The sequence below is a fragment of the Cupressus sempervirens genome, chromosome 3, assembly GCF_028749045.1.
Source record: "Cupressus sempervirens isolate cs-2001-9-10 chromosome 3, ASM2874904v1, whole genome shotgun sequence".
Classification (NCBI taxonomy): Eukaryota; Viridiplantae; Streptophyta; class Pinopsida; order Cupressales; family Cupressaceae; genus Cupressus; species Cupressus sempervirens.
In genome coordinates, this window is record NC_143120.1 from 277,005,952 (window position 1) to 277,011,560 (window position 5,609).

The 5,609-nt window shown below is 33.8% G+C and overlaps 1 long non-coding RNA gene across 1 annotated transcript; it reads left to right on the plus strand.

Moving 5' to 3' along the window:
- Positions 1–2,191: 2,191 nt before the first annotated feature.
- Positions 2,192–3,841, plus strand: LOC149566014 (uncharacterized). Its single transcript, XR_016361522.1, has 2 exons — positions 2,192–2,304; positions 2,844–3,841. It is a non-coding gene; the product is annotated as an uncharacterized LOC149566014 (long non-coding RNA).
- The last annotated feature ends 1,768 nt before the right edge of the window (positions 3,842–5,609 follow it).

Genomic DNA, 5,609 nt, shown 5'->3' on the forward strand with positions numbered 1-5,609 from the left:
CTTATATATAATTATATATGAGATATAATTTATATATGTGCTCATCATATATGAGATATAAGTTATTGTTATATGAGAAAAATTAATATTATATATGATTAATTATTTTATTTTATGAATTATGTAATTAATGAATAAAGATCTCTCATGAAGGAGCATGTCTCTTCATGCATTAATTAATATCAATATAAACAAGAGAGTGCTTTTATTTGGAAAACACATACCAACATAATAGGAAATGCCATTACACTTGCAGCAATCCTTAAATCTAAGATGAATGATGTTTGGTATTTGTTTCAAATGGAAACTTTTCCTCCTAATTTTTAAAATTTATTTTTGAATAAAAATCAAAGTTTGAGATGTTACAAATTGAACCCAAAAGTTAAAGAGTCTTTAAGACATGGCCCATGTTGATGAGAGGCTCAAATATGAGATGTCCTACCTTGTAGCTAAAAACCATGGAAACAATACACAAAATGAAGAGAGAAACAAAGCTAGATCAATTGATTAACTTGAAAGATACATCTAATGTGTCAAGTTCTAAGGCCTTCCTAGCTGATACAACCAATACATTAAATCACACCAGATCAAATGATCCTTCATTTATTCACTACCACTTTTAAGATACCCTAAAAATCAAATCAATCTCCCAAAAAAATTGTGCCACCTTAATGCATTGACAAACTACATCTATATATACCCATGCCTTTAGTGACTTTAAAGCTATTACATGTCCTACTAAGCCAATCACCAAATAATTATAAAGTAAAATCTCTAAACCTAGAAACTTCAAAAATCCACCAAACCAAGGGGTCAACTACAAAGAGAACCATCTCAAGTATCCCACCAAAAAGCTCCAACTATCGAACTTTGTGAACAAAACTTAAATTAGCTTGTAAATAAAGGATGTTTCCTTTAAGCCCCGCCTGATGAATACTATTAAGAACTTCAACTTATTGATACATTTTTATAATTGGAAAACTAAATTGGAACTAAAATCAGTGAACTATGAACCAATAAGAATCCAAAGTAATTGGTGAACAAATAATTGGTAACTCAAAATGCTATAGGTTCACAATGAACCCAATATACTTTTGTATCACTTTATGGTTAGGACCCTAAATCTTGATCCATGTAAGAATACAAATAGACTTCATTGTCTACGATTTTATAGTGCACTTGAAGAAATGTTTGGATTAGTGTTGCATAGGGTTGTCTTGTTCAATACTGGTAGGAAAATCCTAAGGGTTTTTAATTTGATATTCAAATTAGAACTTCCCTTACAATCTCATGATTCGAGTAAGTCATTTTGACCATCAATATTCATTATTCATGATGTACCACAATATATTCTTCACCAATATGTTTTTAATATTATGTATTTCAAGTGTGTCAAGTGTCATTGCATAACGAATGCAATACCTTCTAAATATAATAATATTAAGTAATACATCCATATATTATTAAAAACTCTTTTAAATATATTATTAATTAACACTTTAGATGTAAAGTTGTTTGAGTACATAGTCAATGTAAGTACCTCATTTATATTGGTGTTTTTGCTATAGCTCGTCTTCATTTGCATAGAGCTCTCGTAATAATATTTCTATGAATAGTAAGGTATTACCAAGTTATTTTTCTACTCGATTCCCAATGACTCTCCATAGATGAATAGCTTTTCTATCATATAGCAACTATGGTATAATTGTGTGAGAAACCTCTTGAAACTGTTTAAAGACTTGTGGTGGATCTCCTCCTGAAGAGTTCTAAATGGTGCAAAAGTTTGATACCATACTCGGAGATGAAGCCATCTTGTATCGCTTAGAAGACAATAATAAATTTATAAAATCAACTCTTAAACCAAGCTATAGAAAACAAATAGGTGCACTGAATTGCTCCAACTCAGAAGTTTCATTAGTTGCGTAGTTGCTTTGTTATATTACGAATTTCTATTACCAACATGGTTAGATCCGGTGCATCTAGTACAACATAATCTCAAAATCTCGTATAACACGTAAAGTCCTCTCAGTCTTCCTTTAAAAGCACATCGAACAATGTCCCAATGAAGCTTCCTTCTGCCTACCTCAAAGCGGTGTTTCAATGCATTTCACCAACATTTCATTTTCTTTCAGGACTAAATTGCCATCGCTCGTCGAAGACATCATTTTCAACTTGTTTTTTTAATGTTGCTTTTGAAGACGGTCTACTGGTAAGAAAAGGTTGTAGTTTCGTTATCATGATTTATCAAGATTCAATATTTATTTTTTTGGTAGGATTACGCCAGGTTCAGATCTTCATAATTCGGTGAGCTAATTCGCTGTATGCTTAGGTAGTCTGTTGTTTGATCGGAAGTTGCCAATGAAATAATATAGTTATTCACATGTTGAAATTTGGCTGAATGCTTTGATTTAAGAGGAGATTCCACCGCGAAATTGCAATGTAAAATGTCCGTCTCTTAGGGTTTGAAAATAATGTTTGAAGTTTGATTTGAGGCTGCAAAACTTTTCAATGACTGTAAAGATTCCAGATCGCATCATACGGTGGCCTCCATGGGTTCGGCTGATTCCAATTAGCTTTATTTAGTGTATGAAAGAGTTTTGACACATATTTGACAACCTGCTTTCTAGAGCATATAATATTCACATGAATGAAGAGATTTAGAAGGACATTTCACCCCGATATTACAGTTTAGAGTGTACTTTGCCTCGTAGGTTTTGAGTTTCGATTTTTCAAGTTTGTTCGAGGCTGCAAAATCTTTCGTATTTTAAGCAGATTGAAGGAGTCTTGGCACAGATTTCACGATCTCATGTTTTCTAGAGCTTATAATATTAACTTGATTGCAGACATTTAAAGGAGATCTCATGTTGAGATTGCATTTCAAATATTTGTCTCGAAGGAAGGGTTTGAACTGTAAAGTTTCAAGTTCAATTGGAGCGACGACAAATATTCCAGATCGCATCGCAGAGCAGCCTCCGCTTGTTCTGCTTGATTCTAACCAGCCCAAGTTTATTTAAATTGAAGAATTCTTGGCGCAGATTTCAATGCCTATTTTCTAAAATTTACAGTGGAGAGAAGGATTGGAAAATCGGAAATATCAGCAAGCCGAGCAATTGACAAATAGGCGCCTGGCTTAAGGCAAGAACCGATTTTACTTTTCACTTGTTTTCGTATTCAATTTGACTGTAAATCTTTAAAATATTTCATTTTTACAGCTTAGGTGTAAAATCCGACTGAAACACTCACCAGAATAGAGCGTAACTTGAAATTATATGGAAGATTCACTGCATTTGAAAACACCTTGTTACCTAAAAATAATGAATTCCACCTCCGATCTATCATGTGATGAAATGGCAAAGATCTACAGAAGGGGAGAAGTAAGGCAAGATAAACGTCCATGTAATGTTCTCCAGTTCAGTTCAAGATCCATATTTGCACTCATCTGCCTGGCTATTATGTTATTACTGGTTCCCTTGGTAGTATCTTCTATAAGTCCTCCGCCTCTTGTATTATTGCTGCTTCCATTAGCCATAATGGCTGTGCTAGTCATTCTGGCTTTGATGTACGGTGATTTCAGCAATGCAGCAGCAGCAGTCTCTTTGGTATGAACAGAAATCCTTTGCCAAATTAAATGCAGCAGTTCAGGATGATTTTATTTTAGGGGGAGCTCCCTAAGATTCTAGACAGAGGCAATCAAAGAAAAGATATCGTACAATTCTCCAGATTTGTATAGAGTATTCAATTTGTAACAAATTTGGACGGCCTTAAAATCCGCCATTTGTCTTTTCAGTTTTTTATTTTGTTGGTGCTATTGGAAGATATTGTCGCACAGTTTCTTATTTAATTTTCAATGTGCTCTGTGTTGATTAATACCAAAGGCAATATCTCACTAATGATTACACATTTTGAACTATCCTTGCATCAATTAAGTAAGTAAGTAAGTAAGTAAGTGGGTTTTATAGTCCACGACACTATAGTTTTTGGGTTTACATATGGTGACAGTGATATGGGACTACCCCGTACTCTTTTTTGAGAGGCACTTGGCGCTACAAACAAGGCATACATACCCTACCCCCCAGTGGGATTTGAACTTGTGACCTCTCTTTCAAGAGTACAAGTTCTCCACCACTAGGCCAACTCGGGTTGTACCAACTGACTCTTTCTTTCAACTAACTCTCTCTCAGTTCTATATCTAGTTCTATATCTCAGTTTCTTATTTCTATATGTAGTTCTATATCTCAGTTTCTTCTTCCAACTGACTCTCTCTTTTAAGAACGAGCTTATGTGCTCCACTCTTCTTGATTAGGTTGTGTTTCGTTTCTTGTGTTGTTAAACTATAAGGTATTATTCAACTCATTTTTTCAATTTTAGAGTTTTTAATTTGAAATGTATGATTTTTGTTTCTTTTTTATTTATATTTTCTAAATAATATTTCTAATTTTTTCATTAAGATGTGTAATTTCAGTCTTCTTTATCATTCATGCATGTCAAAAGTTTAAAGATTTTGTAAAAATGAAGCAAAGTAAAGGATTATTTTTATATAAAATACTTCTTCTTTCTTTATATTAATATAGTATGATATCATAAACAAAATTATTTCTGATTTTGGTGTAGTAGATAAACAATTTTAGAATGGATTATGAATTGAATTTGAGTTTTGAAAGGGCCCAAAAATACCTTACACTAAGAATAGGCAACAATGACTTGAGACTAAAATAGGAAACAAGAACCAATAAATGGATAAGCTGAAAAACATAATTTCTCCTAATAACTAAGTCATAGTGCAATAAGAAAATAATCACAATTACAACATTATTTCTTGAAAGTATTTTATGGATGAGGACATGAATGACAATGACTTCTAGGGTTTCTAGTAGTGAGGAAACAATGGTTGAGGATGATGAAGGTGAACCAGATGGCTTTCTAGTTTGGGGCATTGGTTTCTATTGACTATGTGGACATTTGAACTTCTGGTTTGTCTCACTATTTTGGAGGCATAACCTAGTTTTTTCTGCTAAACAAAAGTGCCCTATTGAGGTTGTTGTTTGGGGGCTTGTCTTCTCCTTTTTCTTTGTGGGTGTTGTTTGTGCCCTTGATTGGATGTTTTGACCTAATTGTGGGAGCACTTTTCATGTTGTTTTCTACAAGTTAAATTTTTTTGGGTTGAGGTTCTCTTCTCCCTTGCCTCTTTCTGGCTCATGGGTCTTTTTGTGTGTCTTCAAGCGGTGAGCATTTTTGAGGTTAGATCTAGTGGTGGGTGTTTCTCCTTTCTCTTTTTGGCTTTTCTCTCTCTTGCCTGTGATGGTGTGTAATTTTTTCTTTGGTCTTTGATGGGGACACAACCCAAGCATAGAATGGACACAACAGGAAAAGGGAAATTGTATTAACTGTGAAAATAAGCTAGTACATTCAGTACAGAGAAAATAGACTTCAAAACATGCCCTAAGGGCTTACAATAGCACAAAACTAGAGATAATTTCTCCTTTTGGTACCTCCTCTCAATTTTCACTCCGAATTGCCTTTTACAATGCCAAAAATGTCCTTAAATAGACCCTGGAGGGTTAAGTACTAGGAGTACATTCTAAAAAGTGCTAGTAGGGATCCACCGACCA